The following is a 27,085-nucleotide window of genomic DNA, read 5'->3' as shown; positions in this document are numbered from 1 at the left end:
CTTATTTCTTTAACAAGTGTCGCGCGTCACTCTCCATGGTGTCGAGCGTCACTAAAGCACAAAATCCATACTTGACGAATTTGATCCTGATTAAGCTCCCAAGTGCTCCAAAGTCTCCAGTTAAGCTCCAAACGTACCTAGGACCTGTAAAGACTCCAAAAGACTCGAAAGACACTAAAAAGACTCTATAAATAAGACTTATACCATGGTTAAAAACCATAAAAACCATGATATATCAACTCCCCCAGACTTAGCATTTGCTTGCCCTCAAACAAACATAACACCAAACAACAGAAAGAAGTTTGAAAACACAGAGACTCAACCTTTCATTGGAACATCGCCCTTGACCAATTGCCTGCAACTCAACTACTGCTTCATCATTCCAAATCGAACCACCATGTACTTCTCCGTAGACATTCACAACTTTCCAGATTAAGTCCAAAATTCCACAACATGGTCCATAAACCTTCATCGCTGGATCTCACTGATGATTCAGATGCCAAGAACCTTCTAGATTCTTTCCCGTACTATACTCAAGCAAATCAGCCATACACACTTTGGTACTTTTCTCTCCCCCAGACTTATTCTTTTCGCATATTCATCATCTCTTTTTTTTTTTATGGCATATACTCGATAAGGGTAAAGCTGCGAGTACTGATGGTGTTTGCCATCGAGTCCCCGAGTTGTCCCCTTACCTTGTATCAAAGGTTTTCAGCGAATAGTGGGGTCATGGGAAACTTTCCTACCCCTCACTTCCTTCCTTTGTGTGATCATTCCAACTTAGAAGTGAAATAATGGGATCATTGGAAACATTCCTAGCCCTTCACTCCTAAGCGAAAATCATCTCAATCTTTTTGCCCTTTTTCTTTCTTTCTTCTTTTTCTTAGCTCGTCACAAGGGAGAGAAATACCCACATTAAATTTTACACAGGCTTTCATTGATCAAGTATGAACGAGGAATCAAGCTCTGAGGCATTAGTCACATCAACGAGTTAAAAGTGAAGTTTAGAACTTAGCTCAGGTTAGTGGATTCTGTTGGAAACATGGACGCCTCTAGTCAGCTGGTCAGCCTTTGGATTTTTCATTAGTCGGATCTAGACTGAATCTGCAGCAGTGGTCACTTAGGTGAAAGGTCAGCACAATAATTCCAAGAAAAGCATCATGATCTCCAACAGGTTTTGACTCAAAAACGTTTTGACACAACTGACTCTTAAGAAAACAAACACAATGTCAGCAACTACCTCCCCCAGACTTAAACAACACTGTCCCCAGTGTTATCAAATCCGAAGTTGGCGAAGCAAAAGAAAAGAAACAGAGAAACGCAGGAAAAACAGAGAACTTACCTGGCTGCAATGATGGTGTCGCGCGTCACTGATGATGGTGTCGTGCGACACTTGTTTTCTTCGTACCAAATTGCAGCAGACTAATCCGAATTTCTGGTTTGACTCCGGTTGCCCGATTTCCTAATTTTTTTTTTTTTTTTGACAGAAGCAAGTGACAAGCGACACCGAAAGTGGTGTCGCTCGACACCAGCCTCTGTTTCACCTGAGACACAAAAAAGAAAAACGAAAATCAACTGAAACAAAAAGACTTATTTACAGACTCACCAGTGGATTGCCTTCCACCAAGCGCTTGTTTAGAGTCATTAGCTTGACTATGGATAGACTATGCATCTGGTGGATCAGACAGTGGCAAAGAGTGCCTCTGTGAAAGTCGTCTCATCCATGGTGGTGTGTAAGCGTTGTGCGCATGAGGTCGTCCAAGGAATACAGGAATAGCACCAGGGTTAGATCTGTGTTTGGGTGGCTTCAACCTATTCCCTGCAATATCATCAAACGAAAAACCAAGTGCTGTACGATAATCTCGTAGCTTGCGTCGCGAGACCGAATCTGCATCTTTCAAATCAGTTTTGATGATATCACAAGAATTAGGATTAGGCTCAAGAAGTGCGTACCTTTGCTTTGGTGGAGATGGATGGAGTGCAATGTTTGGAGCTTCCTGATCAACAGCAGTCATTGGTTCTGTAGACGTTTTCGTCAACTCTGGTTGATCTCTCACCTTCTCAGCATCAAACACGTTCTGATCTCCAACTATCACTTCAGGTATTGCACTGACTTGGAATGTCTGACCATCTATGGTGGGATCCTTCAGCTTCTCCATCTTGAAAGTCATGATGGTATCTCCCAGGTGGAGATCAAGGTTACCATGCTTGACATCAATTACTGCTCCAGCTGTAGCTAAAAACGATCTTCCCAGGATAAGAGGATCTTTGGGTTCCTCTCCATATTCCAGAACCACGAAATCTGTAGGAATTATGCAATCACCAACTTTAATCGGAACATCCTCCAAGACACCTTTTGTGATTCTTTTAGATCGATCTGCTAGGATTATAGAGATCTTAGTTGGCTTGAAGTCAGTCATTCCAAGGTTAACAGCTACAGAGTATGGCATGAGGTTTACACTCGAACCAAGATCACACAACGATCTCTTGAACTTCTCTGAGAAGATAGAGCAGTCCAAAACAAAGCTTCCTGGGTCTGAGAGCTTCTCTGGCATCTTATTCTGAATCACAGCACTGACCTGTTCAGAAATCATCATCACTCCTTCCTCATGACTCAGATTATTAGTCACCATTCTCTTCACATAGTGTCTGAGAGTAGGAGCAATCTTCACAGCATCAACCAAAGGAATCTCAATCACAAGTTTCTCCATCAAAGTCTTGCATCTGGCATCATCTATCTCCTGCTTGGACTTCCTAGGACTCCTTGGGTAAAGAACCTTAGGTTTGTAAACCTTTTCCTCAGCACATTTCGGACTTTGAGCAATATCAGCTTTGCTCTGCAATTGGTGACGCGCGACACTGGTTGTGGTGTCGCTCGACACCGGCTCTGCAACTTCGAAATTTTCTTCAGATTCGTCCAACTCCACGATTTCATCCTCAGAAACACCCTTTTTCAGCATAGGAGTCAACTTTTTACCACTTCTTAACGAGATGACACTGCAGTAATGCCTAGGATTGGTATCAGTCTTCCCAGGAAGGAATCCTTCTTGAATTTTTACAGACTCTGCAGTCTGAGAAACCTGAGTATCAAGCTTCTTGACATGAGTGTTCAGAACTTCAATTTTTCCATTCAGATCCAGATACAGAGCATCAATCTTCCCATTGAAATCCACAGTCATCTTCTGCTGACCTTCCAAGATCTGTTCCAGCATAGACTTCACCTCATTATCTGGAGTTTGAGTAGGAGGAGAACCATAGTTCCTTGAAAACCTGTTGTTGGAGTAGGATGTCTGGTACAGAGGTTTGGAGCTGTAACCAGAAGAGTTCTGATTACCTGTGAAGGTACTCCTCTGATTATTTCCATTGTAATTTGTGTTCCCTTGCCCAGAACCAAATCTCTGACCCTGAAATCCAGCTCCATTGATGAAGTTAACATCCTCTTCCTCAAAAGCTTCATCTGGTCCGAAATTCTGAACTCCTGCAGGGTATCTGACAGATTTCTTGCCCACAAGAAGACTATGCACAGAGTCAAGCTTAGCCTTCACCTCAGCAATTTGCGATCCATCCATGTTCCCAGCCTGCTTCCTTCGCTGATAGTCTGCATTCTTGGTACTATTGCTAGATGCCAAGTTTTCGATGAGCTCAACAGCTTCGTCTGGGTATCTGGTGTTGAAGTTTCCATTGCTCGCTGCATCAAGAGCCATCTGATACCTCCAGTCGATACCTCTGAAAAAGATACCCAACAATTGCACATCGCTGAAGCCATGATGGGGGCAGTCTCGTTGGTACGATTTGAATCGCACCCAAGAAGCTTTGAATGCTTCAGTTGGTTCCTGAGAAAAAGTTGAAATTTTCGTCCTCAACTCCTCAGACCTAGCATCATCGAAAAAATTGTGCAGGAAGGCATTCCTGGTCTCTTCCCAAGTAGTGAGTGATCCTGGCTCCAACTGCTTCAACCAGTTAGCTGCTTCTCCAGCAAGAGAGTAAGGAAACAGCTTGCAGAGGAGGAAATCGTTGGACACTCCATTGTATTTGATGCTGGTGACCAAGTCCTCAAACCTCTCGATGTGATCCACAGGGTGCTCATGAGAGTGGCCATGGAAAGGATGCTGACCCACAAGAGTGTAGTACACAGGTTTCAGCTCAAAATCGTTTCTTTGAAACGCAGGGGCGCGAATCGCAGAACGATTTGCATAGAACTGCTCAGGCCTGTTGTAATCTCCAAGTGTTCGTCCACGACCAGCTGCAGGTGCAGGTTCCCTTATATTCCGATCTTCTAGAGCGTTCCTCTGATGTGGAACGATCACAGCATTACCACGCGGTGCAGGTGGTGGATTCTGGTCAACAACATTCACTGGTAAAGGTGCTGGTGGAATGATGTTGCCATCTCCATCAAGCCTTTGGCCTCTCGCATTGCACACATGACCCTCTTGATCTCTCCAGACTCCAGCATCATCACGAACAAGTCCATTGGCGTTTTCCATCATTGCCGGATCTCTTGCTTTCCTATTCGTTCGCTCTAACTCAGCTAGCTCTTCCTTGCTCAAATTCACTAGCGGGATGTCCTTGTTGCTTCTGGTTCCACGAGTATGCATAAACCTGAAACACCAAAAACAAAGAGAGAAAACGAAATAAGTAAACTAGGTTATAAAAAAAGGGTGTCGCGCGACACCACTTGTGGTGTCGCTCGACACTAGGTCGAAAAACTTAGTCGAAACTCAAAAACTAGGTTTAATGGCGAAATCAAGTCCCCGGCAACGGCACCAAAACTTGATCTGCACCTAAAAAGCATATATAGTGTCTCTTGCGGACCGGGTCAGCCCAGGACAAACTGGATCCTGACCCGGCTTTGATGGATAGTGGTGTGGTTTGCCACGGTCAGATGATGGTTGGACAGACCGTGGCAAACTGACCGTGGCAAACTGATAGTGTCAAAGCTCTTGGACAGATTCTTCATGATCAAGGTTGCCATGGCTTGATTTACACCATGTCTAGTGGCTGTGTCTCTTCTTTTCTGAGTTTGGGTGATGAACTTCTTGGATTGACACGGTCTAGTAGCTCTTGGTCAAGCCCCGTGGCAAGTGGTCGTGCCAAAAGCCGAAGGTGTGTAAAAGTTGCCATGGTCAAGTCCTAGACTATGGCATTCAAACCGTGTCAAAACCCGAATGCTTGTAAAGTTCCTCCCAGCCAAGTGTTTGTTTGCCACGGTCAAGTGTAGACCATGGCATGAATATCTTGTCAATCGCCGAAGGTGTGTAAAAGTTACCACGGTCAAGTCCCAGACCATGGCATTCAAACCGTGTCATGTTTCACTTAGCTCGCATCATTCAGTGCTGTCTGGACCACCTCGCATTCCGGAGAGTGTAACTCATAAGATACTTGTCCGAATTGAGTGATTCCTGTTGCAGAGGCGAGAGGACTCTTATATATACAACTTTTGTGAAGAAAGCTTCGGTGCTTGGGAAGTGGAAGGCTTCCTTGAGGGCTCATCTTCGCAGTGCATTTACACGACCAGAGAGAGGCGTCTAGACATGTGTCCATTCCGGAGATCGTATCTTCCTGATCATAGATCCGAATTGAATGATCTTGGACGTTCTGGAAAGAGGACTCAAATATCTCTGCTTCGCATGAAGACCCCGGAAACCGAATCGGTCTGGAAGTGCACCGTCCTTCGCATTCTTCGGAGCTCATCGGCTTGGTCCAAAACGGCAGCGAGACAGGAGTTTCTCCGACGAGCTTAACTTTTTTCTCACGCGTCCGAATTCCATGATTCCACTTGTTCTGGAACCGTGATCTTATCTACTCCAACTTTGATGAAGCCCCTGACAACTGAATCGGACAGGAGGGTTCCCCGGACAGGCGATCATTCAGGAGTATCGGATTGCTCCGGAATGGATGCGAGAGAGGTCTGTCTTCCGGTGACCATATCTTTCAGCTCAGTGCTCCAATTGCCCTGATACAACCTGTCCTGGGTTCTTGACCCAAGTATCTCCAACTTTTCGGAAGACCCTGTAAGCTGAATCGGCCGGCAAGAGCTTCCGGTGACGCGATTTCGGAAATGTATATGCACCCAGGATTTTTGGCCGAGAGACTTGACCGCGGTACGTGTTTTTGACCACATATGATGTGTACTTCATCTCAAGTACCTTAGGCCTAGTCCCGAACCCATGTCTCGTAGCCGTGTCAAAACCCGAGCCCAAGGTTCATTCTTCTTGCCTTTGCCACGACCTAATCTTTAACCGTGTCTTTTAACCGTGGCAAACCCAGAAGGTTTGCATCTTTTGCCACGGCCGCCTGCGTTCCATGTCACCTGGCCGTGTCAAAGCCCGAATCAGGTCCATTCCTTATTTCTTTTTGCCACGGTCACTTGTGATCCGTGTCTTCCCACGGTGGCAATCACCGAACTCTTGCTTCTTTTGCCACAGCCAGGCCTTGAGACCGTGATTCATTCCCGTGGCTTAGCTAAGAAGCTTACCACGCCCTGGTATCTGACCGTGGCTGGTGACCATGCTCAGGGCCGAGCCTAGGTTTGTGCCCACTCATTCATTTCTTTTCATCATTTGTTCACTTTCCAAGGGTCCAAACTCAAACCTGTACCCTGTAGACACTAAACAAACCCATCAAAACATCCTAAAACATAAAAAAGAAAGAAATCAAAAGATCAAAAGCATATTTACAAAAGGATAAGCTTGGGGTGTCTCCCAAGAGAACTTTGTTTAAAGTCTCTAAGTTTGACTTTGGAAACCTGTTTAACAGGCTGGTGGTGGATCAAGAAGGGGAACTGATGTAGCTTTCTCCTTCTTTTGTGAAACCAGATAATGCTTGATCCTTTGGCCATTCACCACAAACTGTTGACCATTCTTTCCTTCTAAGACAATAACACCATATGGTCTCACTTCAAGAACTTTAAAAGGTCCAGACCATCTAGACTTAAGTTTTCCAGGAAACAACTTAAGTCTAGAGTTGAACAGCAACACCAAATCTCCTTCCTTGAACTCCCTTTTCAGAATCTTTTGATCATGAAGAGCTTTGGTCTTCTCCTTATAGATCTTTGAGCTCTCAAAAGCTCTAAGCCTTATCTCTTCAAGTTCATGGAGTTGAATGACCCTTTTTTCTTGAGCTGTCTTGATATCAAAGTTCAGCAACTTCACAGCCCACAAAGCCTTGTACTCCAACTCAACAGGAAGGTGGCAGCTCTTCCCATATAGCAGATTGAAAGGTGATGTCCCAATAGGAGTTTTAAAAGCAGTTATATAAGCCCAAAATGCATCATCTAGCCTCTTGCTCCAATCTTTTCTGCTTGAGCTAACAGTCCTCTCAAGAAAGGCTTTGATCTGTCTATTATATACTTCAACCTGGCCACTAGTTTGAGGATGATAAGTAGTAGCTACCTTGTGTTTCACTCCATGCTTTCTCAGCAAACCCTCCAAAGTCTTGTTCACAAAATGAGATCCTCCATCAGAGATGACAACCCTGGGTACTCCAAATCTTGGGAAGATAATGCTCTTGAACAGCTTCACTACAACCTTGGAATCATTGGTAGGGGAAGCAATGGCCTCAACCCATTTGGACACATAGTCCACAGCAACAAGTATATACTGATTCCCATAAGATGAAATGAAAGGCCCCATGAAGTCAATCCCCCAGCAATCAAAGATCTCAACTTCTAGAATTGGGTTTTGAGGCATCTCACTCCTCTTTGAAATGTTTCCATGCCCCTGACAGGCATCACATTCTGAAACAACTAACTGAGCATCTTTGAACATTGTGGGCCACCAAAACCCACTCTGAAGAACTTTTGCCACAGTCTTGAATGCTCCCATGTGACCCCCAAAAGCTGAACCATGACACTCTTGCAACACAAGTTGCATCTCCTACTCAGCAAGACACCTTCTATACAGCTGATCTTTGTTCAGGACATAGAGGTAGGGCTCATCCCAAAGGTATCTTTCAACTTCTCTGAAGAACTTCTTCCTGTGGTAAGCATCTAATTCAGGTGGTTCCATTCCACAAGCAAGATAGTTCACTATATCAGCAAACTAGGGCATCCTCTTCTCTTGAATGCTATCTACTTCTTCAAACTCCAAGTAAGAGTGGAGCACCATCAGTGATTCCTCAGGAAGACTGTCATTAAGAGGGACTTCAGAGTCAATTCTCAGCCTAGAGAGATGGTCTGCAGCTCCATTCTCTATACCTTTTTTGTCCTGTACTTCCATATCAAACTCCTGAAGTAGAAGAACCCATCTTCACAGTCTTGGCTTGGCATCTTTATTGGTCATCAGATACCTGAGGGCTGCATGATCAGTATATACAATGACTTTTGATCCCACCAGGTAGCTTCTGAATTTATCAAAGGCAAAGACTATTGCCAGCATTTTCTTCTCAGTAGTAGCATACTTCTCTTGTGCAGAGTCAAGTGTTCTACTGGCATAGTAGATAACATGTAGCTTCTTGTCTTTCCTTTGCCCAAGAACTGCTCCAACAGCAAAATCAGATGCATCTGTCATAACCTCAAAAGGAAGGGACCAATCTGGTGCCTGGACTATTGGTGCACTGACTAATGCATCCTTGATCATCTTGAAGGCCTCCTGTAAATCTTTGATAAATCTTCTGTAAAACCCTGCATGCCCAAGGAAACTCCTTATCCCTTTGACTGAAGTGGGGGTTTGCAGATTCACCATTACTTCCACTTTTGCTCTGTCAACCTCTATGCCCTTCTCAGATATCTTGTGCCCAAGAACTATTCCTTCCTGCACCATGAAGTGGCATTTCTCCCAGTTTAACACCAAGTTATGCTGCTCACATCTCTCCAAGACCTGTGACAAATTAGAGAGACAATCCGAGAAGGAGGAGCCATAGACACTAAAATCATCCATGAACACCTCCACCTTCTCTTCAATTATGTCAGAGAAGATATGCATCATGCAACGTTGAAATGTGGCAGGGTCATTACAGAGACCAAAAGGCATTCGCCTGTATGCAAATGTGCCATAAGGGCATGTGAATGTTGTTTTCTCTTGATCTCGGGGATCTATGGGAATTTGGAAGAACCCCGAGTACCCATCGAGAAAACAAAAGAAGGGGTGTTTTGCAAGCCTCTCTAACATCTGATCAATGAAAGGTAAAGGAAAATGATCCTTCCTAGAGGCTGCATTGAGCTTTCTATAGTCTATACACATTTTGTGTCCTGTGACAGTCCTAGTAGCTATCAGCTCATCCTTCTCGTTTTTAACCACTGTGATCCCACCCTTCTTGGGCACAACATGAATAGGAGACTGATCTGCTCAAAGTTTAATCCCTAGAGCTACTCTGCAAGAGCACATATGTGCAATTGTAGTATAATAGGGGTCGAACCACAGAGACGAGAGATTCGCTCAATAAACCTATTAGAAATTGAATAACGCTAAGCAGAGTAATGAGAAGAAAATAGCAATGCAAATAAAGATAAACGAATGCAGTAAAAACGTTTGTAAAGTTCAGATGGGTGGAGATTAGGCTTAGGGCGTTTCTCAGGAAATCAATGCATGCAGATAAATCGATAAATCAGGGTTCAGGTTTAAGCACGGTTCTTGAACTCGAATCACAGAATTATAATTAACCAACTTCCGTTGTGAGAATTATCTAAGTTAAAATCCTGGAATTTCAAATTCCTTTGCAAACCCTAAAGATTTAAACCAGCTTTAATGCTCAAGTTCGATATGTTCACAAAGTATCTAAACCAAATTCCTTTGCGAATAGCTACTTTGCTCACCCTAGGTTCTTTCCAGTTATTCAATTACACTTCCGTGTCAATTAAGCAACCTAAGATCTAAGTTCTAGGTGGCCAGTCCAGAATTAGCTTTAAGAACAACCTATGGTAAAGAACTAAATAGATTATGAACCCTAACTAACCAATCAATCTAACATCCAATGAAATCTTTTATGAGAACCCTAAACCTAACAAGCAAACTACTCAGACATGGAGATTGAAGCAATAAACATGATTGAATAGTTTGCAGTAAGCAGTAAATAGATTAATAAACAGGGGCTCGAAATCTTCTCTCTCCGGAACAGAGTTTCAGACTTGTCTCCCCAAAAACTCTCAAAAACAAAAGTTCTCTCTAAGAAAATTTAAGGTAATCGTAAAAAGGGAATAAAAACCCTATATATATCTCTAAGACACGTTTTGGGCTTCCTTGGAAACGGTTAGGCCCAACTCCTTCTTCAAATAGGAAACAAAATCGTTTTTTCCTTATTTCTTTGACAAGTGTCGCGCGTCACTCTCCATGGTGTCGAGCGTCACTAAAGCACAAAATCCATACTTGACGAATTTGATCCTGATTAAGCTCCCAAGTGCTCCAAAGTCTCCAGTTAAGCTCCAAACGTACCTAGGACCTGTAAAGACTCCAAAAGACTCGAAAGACACTAAAAAGACTCTATAAATAAGACTTATACCATGGTTAAAAACCATAAAAACCATGATATATCAACTCCCCCAGACTTAGCATTTGCTTGCCCTCAAACAAACATAACACCAAACAACAGAAAGAAGTTTGAAAACACAGAGACTCAACCTTTCATTGGAACATCGCCCTTGACCAATTGCCTGCAACTCAACTACTGCTTCATCATTCCAAATCGAACCACCATGTACTTCTCCGTAGACATTCACAACTTTCCAGATTAAGTCCAAAATTCCACAACATGGTCCATAAACCTTCATCGCTGGATCTCACTGATGATTCAGATGCCAAGAACCTTCTAGATTCTTTCCCGTACTATACTCAAGCAAATCAGCCATACACACTTTGGTACTTTTCTCTCCCCCAGACTTATTCTTTTCGCATATTCATCATCTCTTTTTTTTTTTATGGCATATACTCGATAAGGGTAAAGCTGCGAGTACTGATGGTGTTTGCCATCGAGTCCCCGAGTTGTCCCCTTACCTTGTATCAAAGGTTTTCAGCGAATAGTGGGGTCATGGGAAACTTTCCTACCCCTCACTTCCTTCCTTTGTGTGATCATTCCAACTTAGAAGTGAAATAATGGGATCATTGGAAACATTCCTAGCCCTTCACTCCTAAGCGAAAATCATCTCAATCTTTTTGCCCTTTTTCTTTCTTTCTTCTTTTTCTTAGCTCGTCACAAGGGAGAGAAATACCCACATTAAATTTTACACAGGCTTTCATTGATCAAGTATGAACGAGGAATCAAGCTCTGAGGCATTAGTCACATCAACGAGTTAAAAGTGAAGTTTAGAACTTAGCTCAGGTTAGTGGATTCTGTTGGAAACATGGACGCCTCTAGTCAGCTGGTCAGCCTTTGGATTTTTCATTAGTCGGATCTAGACTGAATCTGCAGCAGTGGTCACTTAGGTGAAAGGTCAGCACAATAATTCCAAGAAAAGCATCATGATCTCCAACAGGTTTTGACTCAAAAACGTTTTGACACAACTGACTCTTAAGAAAGCAAACACAATGTCAGCAACTACCTCCCTCAGACTTAAACAACACTGTCCCCAGTGTTATCAAATCCGAAGTTGGCGAAGCAAAAGAAAAGAAACAGAGAAACGCAGGAAAAACAGAGAACTTACCTGGCTGCAATGATGGTGTCGCGCGTCACTGATGATGGTGTCGTGCGACACTTGTTTTCTTCGTACCAAATTGCAGCAGACTAATCCGAATTTCTGGTTTGACTCCGGTTGCCCGATTTCCTAATTTTTTTTTTTTTTTGACAGAAGCAAGTGACAAGCGACACCGAAAGTGGTGTCGCTCGACACCAGCCTCTGTTTCACCTGAGACACAAAAAAGAAAAACGAAAATCAACTGAAACAAAAAGACTTATTTACAGACTCACCAGTGGATTGACTATGGATAGACTATGCATCTGGTGGATCAGACAGTGGCAAAGAGTGCCTCTGTGAAAGTCGTCTCATCCATGGTGGTGTGTAAGCGTTGTGCGCATGAGGTCGTCCATGGAATACAGGAATAGCACCAGGGTTAGATCTGTGTTTGGGTGGCTTCAACCTATTCCCTGCAATATCATCAAAAGAAAAACCAAGTGCTGTACGATAATCTCGTAGCTTGCGTCGCGAGACCGAATCTGCATCTTTCAAATCAGTTTTGATGATATCACAAGAATTAGGATTAGGCTCAAGAAGTGCGTACCTTTGCTTTGGTGGAGATGGATGGAGTGCAATGTTTGGAGCTTCCTGATCAACAGCAGTCATTGGTTCTGTAGACGTTTTCGTCAACTCTGGATGATCTCTCACCTTCTCAGCATCAAACACGTTCTGATCTCCAACTATCACTTCAGGTATTGCACTGACTTGGAATGTCTGACCATCTATGGTGGGATCCTTCAGCTTCTCCATCTTGAAAGTCATGATGGTATCTCCCAGGTGGAGATCAAGGTTACCATGCTTGACATCAATTACTGCTCCAGCTGTAGCTAAAAACGATCTTCCCAGGATAAGAGGATCTTTGGGTTCCTCTCCATATTCCAGAACCACGAAATCTGTAGGAATTATGCAATCACCAACTTTAATCGGAACATCCTCCAAGACACCTTTTGTGATTCTTTTAGATCGATCTGCTAGGATTATAGAGATCTTAGTTGGCTTGAAGTCAGTCATTCCAAGGTTAACAGCTACAGAGTATGGCATGAGGTTTACACTCGAACCAAGATCACACAACGATCTCTTGAACTTCTCTGAGAAGATAGAGCAGTCCAAAACAAAGCTTCCTGGGTCTGAGAGCTTCTCTGGCATCTTATTCTGAATCACAGCACTGACCTGTTCAGAAATCATCATCACTCCTTCCTCATGACTCAGATTATTAGTCACCATTCTCTTCACATAGTGTCTGAGAGTAGGAGCAATCTTCACAGCATCAACCAAAGGAATCTCAATCACAAGTTTCTCCATCAAAGTCTTGCATCTGGCATCATCTATCTCCTGCTTGGACTTCCTAGGACTCCTTGGGTAAAGAACCTTAGGTTTGTAAACCTTTTCCTCAGCACATTTCGGACTTTGAGCAATATCAGCTTTGCTCTGCAATTGGTGACGCGCGACACTGGTTGTGGTGTCGCTCGACACCGGCTCTGCAACTTCGAAATTTTCTTCAGATTCGTCCAACTCCACGATTTCATCCTCAGAAACACCCTTTTTCAGCATAGGAGTCAACTTTTTACCACTTCTTAACGAGATGACACTGCAGTAATGCCTAGGATTGGTATCAGTCTTCCCAGGAAGGAATCCTTCTTGAATTTTTACAGACTCTGCAGTCTGAGAAACCTGAGTATCAAGCTTCTTGACATGAGTGTTCAGAACTTCAATTTTTCCATTCAGATCCAGATACAGAGCATCAATCTTCCCATTGAAATCCACAGTCATCTTCTGCTGACCTTCCAAGATCTGTTCCAGCATAGACTTCACCTCATTATCTGGAGTTTGAGTAGGAGGAGAACCATAGTTCCTTGAAAACCTGTTGTTGGAGTAGGATGTCTAGTACAGAGGTTTGGAGCTGTAACCAGAAGAGTTCTGATTACCTGTGAAGGTACTCCTCTGATTATTTCCATTGTAATTCGTGTTCCCTTGCCCAGAACCAAATCTCTGACCCTGAAATCCAGCTCCATTGATGAAGTTAACATCCTCTTCCTCAAAAGCTTCATCTGGTCCGAAATTCTGAACTCCTGCAGGGTATCTGACAGATTTCTTGCCCACAAGAAGACTATGCACAGAGTCAAGCTTAGCCTTCACCTCAGCAATTTGCGATCCATCCATGTTCCCAGCCTGCTTCCTTCGCTGATAGTCTGCATTCTTGGTACTATTGCTAGATGCCAGGTTTTCGATGAGCTCAACAGCTTCGTCTGGGTATCTGGTGTTGAAGTTTCCATTGCTCGCTGCATCAAGAGCCATCTGATACCTCCAGTCGATACCTCTGAAAAAGATACCCAACAATTGCACATCGCTGAAGCCATGATGGGGGCAGTCTCGTTGGTACGATTTGAATCGCACCCAAGAAGCTTTGAATGCTTCAGTTGGTTCCTGAGAAAAAGTTGAAATTTTCGTCCTCAACTCCTCAGACCTAGCATCATCGAAAAAATTGTGCAGGAAGGCATTCCTGGTCTCTTCCCAAGTAGTGAGTGATCCTGGCTCCAACTGCTTCAACCAGTTAGCTGCTTCTCCAGCAAGAGAGTAAGGAAACAGCTTGCAGAGGAGGAAATCGTTGGACACTCCATTGTATTTGATGCTGGTGACCAAGTCCTCAAACCTCTCGATGTGATCCATAGGGTGCTCATGAGAGTGGCCATGGAAAGGATGCTGACCCACAAGAGTGTAGTACACAGGTTTCAGCTCAAAATCGTTTCTTTGAAACGCAGGGGCGCGAATCGCAGAACGATTTGCATAGAACTGCTCAGGCCTGTTGTAATCTCCAAGTGTTCGTCCACGACCAGCTGCAGGTGCAGGTTCCCTTACATTCCGATCTTCTAGAGCGTTCCTCTGATGTGGAACGATCACAGCATTACCACGCGGTGCAGGTGGTGGATTCTGGTCAACAACATTCACTGGTAAAGGTGCTGGTGGAATGATGTTGCCATCTCCATCAAGCCTTTGGCCTCTCGCATTGCACACATGACCCTCTTGATCTCTCCAGACTCCAGCATCATCACGAACAAGTCCATTGGCGTTTTCCATCATTGCCGGATCTCTTGCTTTCATGTTCGTTCGCTCTAACTCAGCTAGCTCTTCCTTGCTCAAATTCACTAGCGGGATGTCCTTGTTGCTTCTGGTTCCACGAGTATGCATAAACCTGAAACACCAAAAACAAAGAGAGAAAACGAAATAAGTAAACTAGGTTATAAAAAAAGGGTGTCGCGCGACACCACTTGTGGTGTCGCTCGACACTAGGTCGAAAAACTTAGTCGAAACTCAAAAACTAGGTTTAATGGCGAAATCAAGTCCCCGGCAACGGCACCAAAACTTGATCTGCACCTAAAAAGCATATATAGTGTCTCTTGCGGACCGGGTCAGCCCAGGACAAACTGGATCCTGACCCGGCTTTGATGGATAGTGGTGTGGTTTGCCACGGTCAGATGATGGTTGGACAGACCGTGGCAAACTGACCGTGGCAAACTGATAGTGTCAAAGCTCTTGGACAGATTCTTCATGATCAAGGTTGCCATGGCTTGATTTACACCATGTCTAGTGGTTGTGTCTCTTCTTTTCTGAGTTTGGGTGATGAACTTCTTGGATTGACACGGTCTACTACCTCTTGGTCAAGCCCCGTGGCAAGTGGTCGTGCCAAAAGCCGAAGGTGTGTAAAAGTTGCCATGGTCAACTCCTAAACTGTGGCATTCAAACCGTGTCATAACCCGAATGTTTGTAAAGTTCCTCCCAGCCAAGTGTTTGTTTGCCACGGTCAAGTGTAGACCATGGCATGAATATCTTGTCAATCGCCGAAGGTGTGTAAAAGTTACCACGGTCAAGTCCCAGACCATGGCATTCAAACCGTGTCATGTTTCACTTAGCTCGCATCATTCAGTGCTGTCTGGACCACCTCGCATTCCGGAGAGTGTAACTCATAAGATACTTGTCCGAATTGAGTGATTCCTGTTGCAGAGGCGAGAGGACTCATATATATACAACTTTTGTGAAGAAAGCTTCGGTGCTTGGGAAGTGGAAGGCTTCTTTGAGGGCTCATCTTCGCAGTGCATTTACACGACCAGAGAGAGGCGTCTAGACATGTGTCTATTCCGGAGATCGTATCTTCCTGATCATAGATCCGAATTGAATGATCTTGGACGTTCTGGAAAGAGGACTCAAATATCTCTGCTTCGCATGAAGACCCCGGAAACCGAATCGGTCTGGAAGTGCACCGTCCTTCGCATTCTTCGGAGCTCATCGGCTTGGTCCAAAACGGCAGCGAGACAGGAGTTTCTTCCGACGAGCTTAACTTTTTTCTCACGCGTCCGAATTCCATGATTCCACTTGTTCTGGAACCGTGATCTTATCTACTCCAACTTTGATGAAGCCCCTGACAACTGAATCGGACCGGAGGGTTCCCCGGACAGGCGATCATTCAGGAATATCGGATTGCTCCGGAATGGATGCGAGAGAGGTCTGTCTTCCGGTGACCGTATCTTTCAGCTCAGTGCTCCAAATGCCCTGATACAACCTGTCCTGGGTTCTTGACCCAAGTATCTCCAACTTTTCGGAAGACCCTGTAAGCTGAGAGCTTCCGGTGACGCGATTTCGGAAATGTATATGCACCCAGGATTTTTGGCCGAGAGACTTGACCGCGGTACGTGTTTTTGACCACATATGATGTGTACTTCATCTCAAGTACCTTAGGCCTAGTCCCGAACCCATGTCTCGTAGCCGTGTCAAAACCCGAGCCCAAGGTTCATTCTTCTTGCCTTTGCCACGGCCTAATCTTTAACCGTGTCTTTTAACCGTGGCAAACCCAGAAGGTTTGCATCTTTTGCCACGGCCGCCTGCGTTCCATGTCACCTGGCCGTGTCAAAGCCCGAATCAGGTCCATTCCTTATTTCTTTTTGCCACGGTCACTTGTGATCCGTGTCTTCCCACGGTGGCAATCACCGAACTCTTGCTTCTTTTGCCACAGCCAGGCCTTGAGACCGTGATTCATTCCCGTGGCTTAGCTAAGAAGCTTACCACGCCCTGGTATCTGACCGTGGCTGGTGACCATGCTCAGGGCCGAGCCTAGGTTTGTGCCCACTCATTCATTTCTTTTCATCATTTGTTCACTTTCCAAGGGTCCAAACTCAAACCTGTACCCTGTAGACACTAAACAAACCCATCAAACCTATCAGCTCATCCTTCTCGTTTTTAACCACTGTGATCCCACCCTTCTTGGGCACAACATGAATAGGAGACTGATCTGCTCAAAGTTTAATCCCTAGAGCTACTCTGCAAGAGCACAGATGTGCAATTGTAGTATAATAGGGGTCGAACCACAGAGACGAGAGATTCGCTCAATAAACCTATTAGAAATTGAATTACGCTAAGCAGATTAATGAGAAGAAAATAGCAATGCAAATAAAGATAAACGAATGCAGTAAAAACGTTTGTAAAGTTCAGATGGGTGGAGATTAGGCTTAGGGCGTTTCTCAGGAAATCAATGCATGCAGATAAATCGATAAATCAAGGTTCAGGTTTAAGCACGGTTCTTGAACTCGAATCACAGAATTATAATTAACCAACTTCCGTTGTGAGAATTATCTAAGTTAAAATCCTAGAATTCCAAATTCCTTTGCAAACCCTAAAGATTTAAATCAGCTTTAATGCTCAAGTTCGATATGTTCACAAAGTATCTAAACCAAATTCCTTTGCGAATAGCTACTTTGCTCACCCTAGGTTCTTTCCAGTTATTCAATTACACTTCCGTGTCAATTAAGCAACCTAAGATCTAAGTTCTAGGTGGCCAGTCCAGAATTAGCTTTAAGAACAACCTATGGTGAAGAACTAAATAGATTATGAACCCTAACTAACCAATCAATCTAACATCCAATGAAATCCTTTATGAGAACCCTAAACCTAACAAGCAAACTACTCAGACATGGAGATTGAAGCAATAAACATGATTGAATAGTTTGCAGTAAGCAGTAAATAGATTAATAAACAGGGGTTCGAAATCTTCTCTCTCCGGAACAGAGTTTCAGACTTGTCTCCCCAAAAACTCTCAAAAACAAAAGTTCTCTCTAAGAAAATTTAAGGTAATCGTAAAAAGGGAATAAAAACCCTATATATATCTCTAAGACACGTTTTGGGCTTCCTTGGAAACGTTTAGGCCCAACTCCATCTTCAAATAGGAAACAAAATCGCTTTTTCCTTATTTCTTTGACAAGTGTCGCGCGTCACTCTCCATGGTGTCGAGCGTCACTAAAGCACAAAATCCATACTTGACGAATTTGATCCTGATTAAGCTCCCAAGTGCTCCAAAGTCTCCAGTTAAGCTCCAAACGTACCTAGGACCTGTAAAGACTCCAAAAGACTCGAAAGACACTAAAAAGACTCTATAAATAAGACTTATACCATGGTTAAAAACCATAAAACCATGATATATCAGAGACACCCATCTTAAGTCAGAGATTGGGTAAATTATCCCTGCCTCAAGAAGTTTTAGTATCTCCTTCTTAACCACTTCCTTAAGGTTGGGATTCAGTCGTCGTTGATGCTCAATAGAGGACATAGATTGGTCCTCTAGGTGGATCCTATGGGTGAAAATGTCAAGAGAGATCCCTCTAATATCAGCCACAGAATATCCTATGGCTCTCCTGAACTTTCTTATCTCACTAAGCAATGCACTCTCTTGGTCCTCTAATAGGCTATCATTGATGATTACTGGATATGTGGAGTTTAAACCCAAGAAAGCATACCTGAGCCCTGTTGGTAGAGGCTTGAGCTCAACAGGGGGTGCATTAGCCTCATTCCAATCCTGGTCCAAGCTGCTTTGGCTGGTGTTTGATCCTTTGATAGCAAAAACCTCAGAGCCACTTTGTTCCAGTTCCAAAAACCTTGTCTCAGGACCCATCTCTCTAGCATTGTCCAAATACAACTTATACCCTTCACTTGATTCTGCTAAGAGCCCACTGTCTCCTTGTTCTTGAGTTAGAGCAGCTCGAAGAGGATCCTCAGTGTTCAGCTCCTCAAGCAACTCATCAGCCAACTGATCCATTGTCTCCACATAGAAACATTGACCTTCAATGGTGGGTTTCTTCTGAATGATAGCACTGCATTCATGACTTAGTACCACCATGCCTTGAAGCTCTTTTGTCTTGTTCAGAATGGCATCCTTCAAGAACTTGCCCATCTTTGGCATCATTAGAAATGCATCAATGAGAGGCATTGTGAGTGGTGTCTCCTTGAGTGCTCTCTCCAATACAGCTCTTGCCTTGTGTACAAGCTGCTTCTTAAACCTCCCTGGAAATGGGAGTTTGGGTTGGTATGGAGGTGGTGGCACTTATGTCTTTTCTGGTTCAGGTTCCTTTGCTACCTCTTTACCCTTTTCTGTCCTTGATTTCTCAGCAACTTGATCATCTTTTAAGGCTGCCTCCCCCTCAGTTTGATCATTGTCCTCAATGATCACATTGTTGTTCTCAATACCAGGTAACTCCTTTCCACTCCTCAGTGTAATGGCCTTAGCATATTCCTTGGGGTTGGGTTCTGGTTTTCCAGGTAGGTGACCTTGGTTCCTTGAGCTTGATGCCTGGTTTTGCTTCAGTTCCTTGATTTCCTGTTGCATGGCTGCATTCTGGCTTGCAAATATCTGTTGACCCTGAAGTAGTTGTTGCAGAATACCAACCATATCTGTCCCCATCTGTGGCTGCTGCTGAACCATTGGTGGCTGAAACTGTTGTTGAACCGGCGCCTGCTGTTGGAACTGTGGTAGACCAAACCCTGGTGGTGCCTTTTGATGCTGTGAACTGAAACTAGGACCTTGAAATGGTTGCTGTTGCTGACCATAACCCTGATTCTGAGCAAACTAATTTTTGGGTTGAAAAGACCCTTGAAAATTGTTCTTGGGAACAAAGTTCTGTGGAGCTTGAGAATTGGGATAGACTTGATCTTGTGGGTTAGCTACATTAGTGTTCCTGTAAGAAAGGTTTGGATTGGCATTACCATACTGATATCTCTGGAACCTCTGATTCCCAATGTAGTTAAGCTCCTCCTGGGTGAGACCTTCTTCACTTATGTTCACAAAGATTTGAGAAGGTTCCTCATACTCTCCAACAAAATGCATTGGCTTCTGAGTGGTGAATTTCAACTTGTCCAATTCACTTCTCAACTCCTTAACTTCCCTAGTGAGCCTCTGTTCTGAGCTTGAACCTTCAGATCTATTTGATCTGTCATAGTCTTCACCATAGGTGTCATTGCTCATTGCTAAGTTCTCCACTAGCTCTAAAGCAGCATGTATCTCTTTACCCAGAAAGTTCCCATTGGAAGCAGTATCCAGTTGGTTTCTAATCTTGGGAAGAGCTCCTCTATAAAGTGTGCTGAGAAGGGAAGCCTCACTAAACCCATGGTGTGGGCATTGGTTTGTGTAGCTCCTGAATCTTTCATATGCTTCACCAAAACTTTCATTGCTGTGCTGAGTGAAGCTAGAGATTTGGTTCCTCAGTTTTGCAGTTCTTGAGGTGGAGAAGAACTTAGATAGGAAAGCTTGTTTGCATTGCTCCCAGGTTTGAATGGAGCCTCTTGGAAGATTCTTCTCCCATTGGTGAGATTTGTCACCAAGACTGAACGGGAATAGTCTTAGTTTGAAGCTGTCTTCTGAAACTCCATTAATCTTAGTCAGGTCACACACCTTATCAAATTGATCCAAGTGTTCCAAGGGATCTTCCATTGCTAATCCATGGAACTTTGAGTTCTGGACCATATTCAACAATGATGCCTTCACTTCAAAGTTGTTGTTTTGCACAGGTGGTGCCTGAATTCCAGCTCCATACTGTTGAGCATTTGCCCTGTCATTCTCTCCAACATAGACCTGTGGTTGCTCATATCTCCTTTGCTGGTGTTGGAAGGATTGATGTTGGTGGTGCACCTGTTGTCTTTGCTGTACATTGGCCTGATGCATCTGTTGATGAGCTTGAGCTTGTCCCTGGTGGACATAAGCTTGTTGGTGATGCACCTGTTCCTGATGAACATTACCCTGATTTAACTCTTGACCAACTCCATTACCAGCTCCATTACCCTGAGCCTGTTGCTCTTGAACCGGTTGTTCTATATCCACCACGTTCTCTCTTTGTTCTTCCATATCAGCCTGATCAATCTGTCTTCCATGTCTGCCCCTTCTACTCCTTGGTACCAAAAGATTGATGTTGTCGTTGAGAGGGAAAGGTGGACCACAGCTTCTTGATCTAGACCTGGTGTTCATACACCTGAAATCACAAACAGAACTTGAAAGTAATCAGTAAAAACAAAAAAGAAAACACTTGATCTCAAGAACAGATCAGAGCTTAATGCTAAACAATCCACAATTTGGCAACGGCGCCAATTGATAACTAAGAGTTTTCAAGGCTCTTTGTAGAGGTTATCAATCCCCTGTCTTGTAGTACAAGGGATTTATCAATCCAAGAATGTGGTGATAGACACTAAGTTATGTGATCAGGTTCTTAATTCAAGCAAACAAGTGTGGTTTTGATTAACTAATGAGAAATACAGACTTAAAACAAGATTAATGACTAAAGAAAAACTAAGCAAATGACAAGTGATGAGAATGTATGTATGATGATGAGAAAGGTCTTAGACATGATAGTGGAGTAGCATTGCAGATGGTTAAGAAAGCAAAGACAAAACCAGAACCTGAGGACAAAGAACCAAATTTTGATGACTACTTTGCTATGCTCAAGGATGTAAAGGTGCTGCAAACCAAGTTCCCTGATATGGAGCTCCTGAAAAATATGGGGCTTCTGATGTGATACTGAGCAGCATCAAGAAAGGAGAGCTTGAACCAGAGCATGGAGCCAAGGATCTGCTTGTAGCCGAGAGATATTGGTCTAAAAACAAAGGAGTTAAGGCTAATAAAATCAAAGAAGACATTGGTGAGATACACTATCTATGGAACAAAGAAGATCGCTTGAGCCAGGCTGGAGAAGATGGATTACAAACCACATTGGTTTTGATTCAGGCTCAAGTAGATCAACAATTGGATAAGTGGCCCAGTTGTACTCTTTTTCCCTTACCTTTGGTTTTGTCCCAATGGGTTTTCCAAAGGAAGGTTTTTAAGGAGGCAATGGAGTTTACTTCTCTCAAGGCCCAATTGTTGTTTCAAGGACTTAAGCCCAAGACAAATTTCGTCCAAGGGAAGTTCAAGAGGCTGGAGAAGTTACTTGAAGAGTTATTCAAACTTTGCATTTATTTCCGTGTCATTTTCGAGTTTGCCTTGTTTTTTCTACATTTCTTCTCTTTATAATCTCTTGTAATCTCTTATGAGAACTCATCCTGGATTGGATCATCAAACTTTTATCAAATAAAACTCTCTCTTACTCTTATCAAACTTGGACGAAATCCTTTGTCTCTTTGAGAGTGATTCGCTACTTGTGCAGCATCTTTATCATCTCTATTCTCTTTGTTTTATCCTGAGAGTGAATCGCTGCTTCTGCAGCATCTTTTTCATTTCTCCTCTATCTCTTGTGATCAAATTAAAATCTGAACAGCAACCTGATCTATTATTCTCCTCAAACAGAAGTCTATTCCTCAAACTTCTGTCCCTGATCTATCTCTTACCAAGCTTCTGAGTTCCGATCCTTGAGAGGATCACATCAAGTGGTATCAGAGCACACTTAGAAGTTTCTTTGGTAGTCTCTATCCTTTCTCATCTATTTAATTTCGTGTCTGCATCTGTTCATCTTCTTTTTTCGTTTTAGTTCTCTTCAGAAAAAGAAAACCCATAAAAATCATTTTAGATCTGTTTAGTTTGCATCATAAGCCTTCAAATCTACTGTTTGTTTGCCTCTGCATCACGTTTTTTATCCCTGGTTTTGTTTTGTCTTTTCATCTTCTCTGCATCAGATCTGCTCATATTAGTTTGTCCATTCAGTTTCTTTTATCAGATCTCATCATCGGCCATATCTGTGCTTGTTTAAAAATAAACCGATCACATTCTAGGGCTTTTGATAGATTTCTTGTGTCACACGAAGAGTCACTTCTGCATTTTGGTCTATTGTGAGAACTAGTTACTGGTCTTGTTTTCTGTTTTGTTTTTCAGGTCACAATGAGTGAAGAGCAAGGAGACAACGGCCACAATAGCAACAAACTCTTTATGGAAGCTATGATGGCTCGGTTTGAGCAACTGATGAAAACTCAAGCAGAAGAACTACATCAGCGATTTGATCAGCTACAAGGAGAACCTAATCCGAGGGGGATTCAAGACATAAAAACCAATGGAGTTCATGTCCAGCAGCAGAGACCGCCTAGAAATGATGTTGGTGTTGATAATTCTTCACAAGGCAGTCCAAGACGTGGAAGAGTGATAACACCGTATTTTGACCACTTTTATAGATCGTTTTGAAATACTTCTATGTTTCTAATTGCTTTTAAGTACTTTTATCACGTTTTTCTAGTATTTGTAGTTCCAAGACTCTTTTCAGGTAACTTAGGGAAAAGCTTAACAAAATGGATAGAAAACCAGATTTCAGCTCAGAGTCAAACCGTCAGAAGTTCACCCCTGATTGAAGGTCTTCTCACCGTCTGATCCAGCTCAAATTTGGAGACCTTAAAGATGGAAGTATCAGCTTTCCAGTGCACTTTACAGCTTGGCAATCCAACGGTTCAATCAAAAGATACGCGAAGAGCAAGATGTCCCGTAAACCAGCCGGCGAGCACTTCCACCCGCGGCAACAAGCATTTTCCCGCGGTCAGAGCATCCTGACCGGGGCAAACCCACCCATTCCCCGCGGTCAGAGCACTCCCGACCGCGGCCATCAACCTCCGAGCCCAAAAAGCCCATTTCTGAAGCCCACAATGATTCCCTCATTTGGAGAAACCCTAAGTGACGTCCAGAGAGGTCTTGAGCACTATAAATACATGTCTTAGGAACTCTAATCGATCATCTTCTATCTTTCTTATTGTTTTCAAATACTTGTTTTGCTTTAGCTTTTAGGGAGAGAGATATTAGTTCTCTTGAACCCTTGTTCTTTCTTTTTCAATTTCGGTTTCTATTCTACTTCTTAATACTATGTCTTTGATTTCGTTTACTATGTCTGAGTAATTTTATTGTTGGGATTAAGGGATTTTCGATGGGGATTTATATGTTCGATGAGGATTCCATTGGCTATTGAGCTGAATCTTAGAACTTTTTCTTCTGAATTCGTTTTTACTGCATGAGAGTAGCGTCATGAACTACAATCTGATCCAGATGCTTGGTGACACGAAAGTGTTCATCAGGTATCAGATCTAGTTTGGGAGAGCAAAACAAACATAGGAGTGGAAACCTACCTATGGGCGATTTGTGAATTAGGACGAGTCTTAAACATAATGCATCTCTTCTCTTCCAGGGCCAGAGTGGAAACCTACTGGTCAGGGTTGAGAGAGATAGTTGTCTATGATCACGACAGTGGCGTATTCATACGTCCGTGACTCCAGTTCGAAAAGTTTAAGCTAAGATCTTACCAATTTACTCTCTAGCAATGTTTTGAATCGTTTGTACCCCTGAGAAAACTTCCCTGAACCCTAACGCCTCATTGATTTTCATTTAAGCAATTAGATATCTGTTTTTTACATTTTTAGTCATTTTCGTTAAGTTTAGTTATTACGTCATTTAATTCCCGTATTTTCTTTTAAGATTTCGTTTTTACATTTTATACACACTACCAAACCCCCACAAAACCGTTTTGGTTCTAGACTTCCTTACTTTATACTTATTTCAAAGGCTTTTTGCAGGAAAAGATCCTCCTTCCTTGTGGATTCGATCCCTAAGTACTACAATCGATCAGCTGTGCACTTGCGGCTATTGATTTCAATTAGGGTAAAACTTGACAACCCTCTCAACCCTCGACACACATCAAGTCCACATCAAGTTTTTGGCGCCGTTGCCGGGGAAAGCACGCGTTTTCTTTTCTGCAAAACCCCGAGAAAGGTTAGTAAATCGACTCTAGAACCCCCTTTTCTGCAATTTTCCATTTTTCGGTTATTTTGTTTCCATTTCAGAAGATATGAATCCTATAAATCGAAATATACACTATGAGGAAGGTTTCTATAACATTCCTCAAGCCACCAGACGCAGAGAGAAGCATCTACGCGATCTCTACGAAAAAACTCAACCCGAAGACAACAGAACGTTCCAGAAAGAGCCCTACGAACCTCAAATGGCAAACCCTAGATACTCTATGCATCGCCTACCTCACCAGGTTCTCCAGCAAGATGAGAACGTCCAGCTCAGCAACAGACTGAGTCAGCTCGAAGGCGTGATCAGACAATTCATAGAAGCTCAAGCAACCGCTACAACTGCTCTAAACGAAAGGATTGATGGGATATCGAAACTTTTCAATGAAAAATTCGATAACCTAGCCTCACAAGTCAATTCAATAGAGGAACGTGCAACCAAGGATACAGCTATGATTGCTAACAGGTTCAACAGCATGGAGGAAGAGCAAGCAAAGCACAACTATGAGCTTCGCAACACCAAAAACCAAGTCATGGACCTCGATTTCAAACTTGATGACGTGGAAAAAGCCCTAAACGAAGCTAAGAACGAGTCTTATGACTTTACAGTCGAAGTTTCAGAGAAGGTTTACAAAGTCATCGACAAAACCGAAGAGCTTGACTCAACCATGGACAAAGTAGTCTATGCTCTTGATGAAGTTGAAGAAAAGGTTGAGGAGATCATGCAAGGACTTGGAGATCAGATTCCAGCACCCAAAACTAAAGACTCAAGTCCAGAGAGGAAGTACAACAAGCCAGAAGACCCAGGAGACCACCCAGGAGACAAAGGAGGAAGCAACAGCAGCAGAGCAGGTCGGAGACAAACTCCCGCGGTCGCGTTGGCTCTGACCGCGGCCAACAAGCGTTCTCCCGTGGTCGTGATGGGTCTGCCCGCGGCCCATGGTCGCTTCCCCGCGGTCGCGTCACCTGCAGTCAAGACCAACCGTAAAAACGTTCCAAAACAGTCCCGTTCAGCTCATACAAGCATCTGTACGTCTGGTACACCTCCTGGGATGACTAAACCACTTCATCAACAACTGGTTTGCTCCATAAGCACCCAAAGATCTGAAGAAGAGGACAAGTCATGGCCTTGCAACATGGCTTTGATGAATATGAGTATGAAGAGCAATACTCTGAAGATGAAGAGTATGGGTTGTTTGTAGAAGATCCAAACGCAGGATATTCCTCAGAAGACGACTCAGGAGAAATTCAATGGATCACCAACATCATCAGTAGAGAGAAGCTAATAGAGTTCAACAACGTAGTCAGGTCATTCCCTGCTCATTTAAGCTTTGATGAAATCTGGAAACTTGGTCGTTTGCAAGTCTTTTTCAGGTACTGCAAGGAGTCTAAAGAGGATATCCATAGATACTTTATGAGAGCTCGATACATGACAACACCAGAAGCAGCTGTCTATGCGATTCACCTCAAAAACCCGGAAGAGTGCAGCCACTACACCAACAAAATCAGCAAAGAAAAGCTCGATGAATTCAATGATGTGGTTCGAAATTTGCCTGAGGGAATCACGTTTGCCAGAGCTTGCAAGGACTTTATGATAGGCCACTACTTCTGTGAGAGCAAAGAATCAATTCCTGAGATAGAAGACTTGTTCAATCATGCCAGAAGAGGTAAACCTGTTCGAACACTTCACAAAATCGATGGTGTAGGTCAGTTTCTTATCTCTTGTTCTATTAGAGGAGAAATGTTTAAAAACGTGCTATGTGATTCTGGAGCTTGTCTTAACATGATGTCCAAGGCAATTGCTTTGAGACTTGGTATTAGACACCTGCGCAGGACTAGAGCAAAGATTAGCTTAGCTGATGATTCAAATACAACACCTCGAGGAATAGCTCATGAAATTCCTTTGAGAATAGGAGATTGCATAGTGCCTGTCGACTTCTACATTGTCGAAACGAGAGATGCAACATATCCAGTGATTCTGGGATGGTCTTTTCTAGCAACTTCCGGAGCTATAATGGACTGGCCAAACCGGAGGATTTCATTTGCTAATATCGACAAAGATGTCTTCACAGAAGCTGTTCCATACAACAGCAAAGTAGGAAAACGTTCTGCAGCAGAAGAGTTTGAAGAAGAACTTTGGAGTGACGAAGAACCTGCTAGGCAAAGCAAGGAGATGTCGAAAAAGACTTGTCTCAGGACAAGGTCTTCTTCATTGGAATAAGTCACGTCCAACACCAAAAGTCGAGCTAAACGACTTAAAACAAAAGCGCTTAATGGGAGGCAACCCATTTAGGTATTGTTTTCTTTAGAATTTTTCTTTCTTTTTCTTTTAATCTTTTTCTTTTTCTTAGTTTCAGGTGTTTCTTATAAAACAAAAAGCCAAAAAAAATCAAAAAAAACCCGAAATGACCAAAAAGGAGGATGGTACTTGACTGCTCGGCCCAGCAGGAACCAAGGAGAAGCAGGAAGAGGCCGCGA

The 27,085-nt window shown here is 43.3% G+C and overlaps 3 non-coding genes across 3 annotated transcripts; all 3 read left to right on the top strand.

The window, feature by feature from the left end:
• The first annotated feature begins 3,759 nt into the window (after nt 1-3,759).
• Nucleotides 3,760-3,866, top strand: LOC112083763. The gene has a single exon (XR_002897891.1). It is a non-coding gene; the product is annotated as a small nucleolar RNA R71 (small nucleolar RNA).
• A 10,086-nt stretch (nt 3,867-13,952) lies between these two features.
• Nucleotides 13,953-14,059, top strand: LOC112083762. The gene has a single exon (XR_002897890.1). It is a non-coding gene; the product is annotated as a small nucleolar RNA R71 (small nucleolar RNA).
• Nucleotides 14,060-20,019: 5,960 nt separating this feature from the next.
• LOC112083611 lies at nt 20,020-20,126 on the top strand. Its single transcript, XR_002897747.1, has one exon. It is a non-coding gene; the product is annotated as a small nucleolar RNA R71 (small nucleolar RNA).
• Nucleotides 20,127-27,085: the final 6,959 nt, after the last annotated feature.

This window comes from Eutrema salsugineum, unplaced genomic scaffold, assembly GCF_000478725.1.
Source record: "Eutrema salsugineum unplaced genomic scaffold, Eutsalg1_0 scaffold_6, whole genome shotgun sequence".
NCBI classification, from domain to species: Eukaryota; Viridiplantae; Streptophyta; class Magnoliopsida; order Brassicales; family Brassicaceae; genus Eutrema; species Eutrema salsugineum.
The sequence above is the reverse complement of the archived record's forward strand: the minus strand, read 5'-3'. Positions and strand labels throughout refer to the sequence as shown.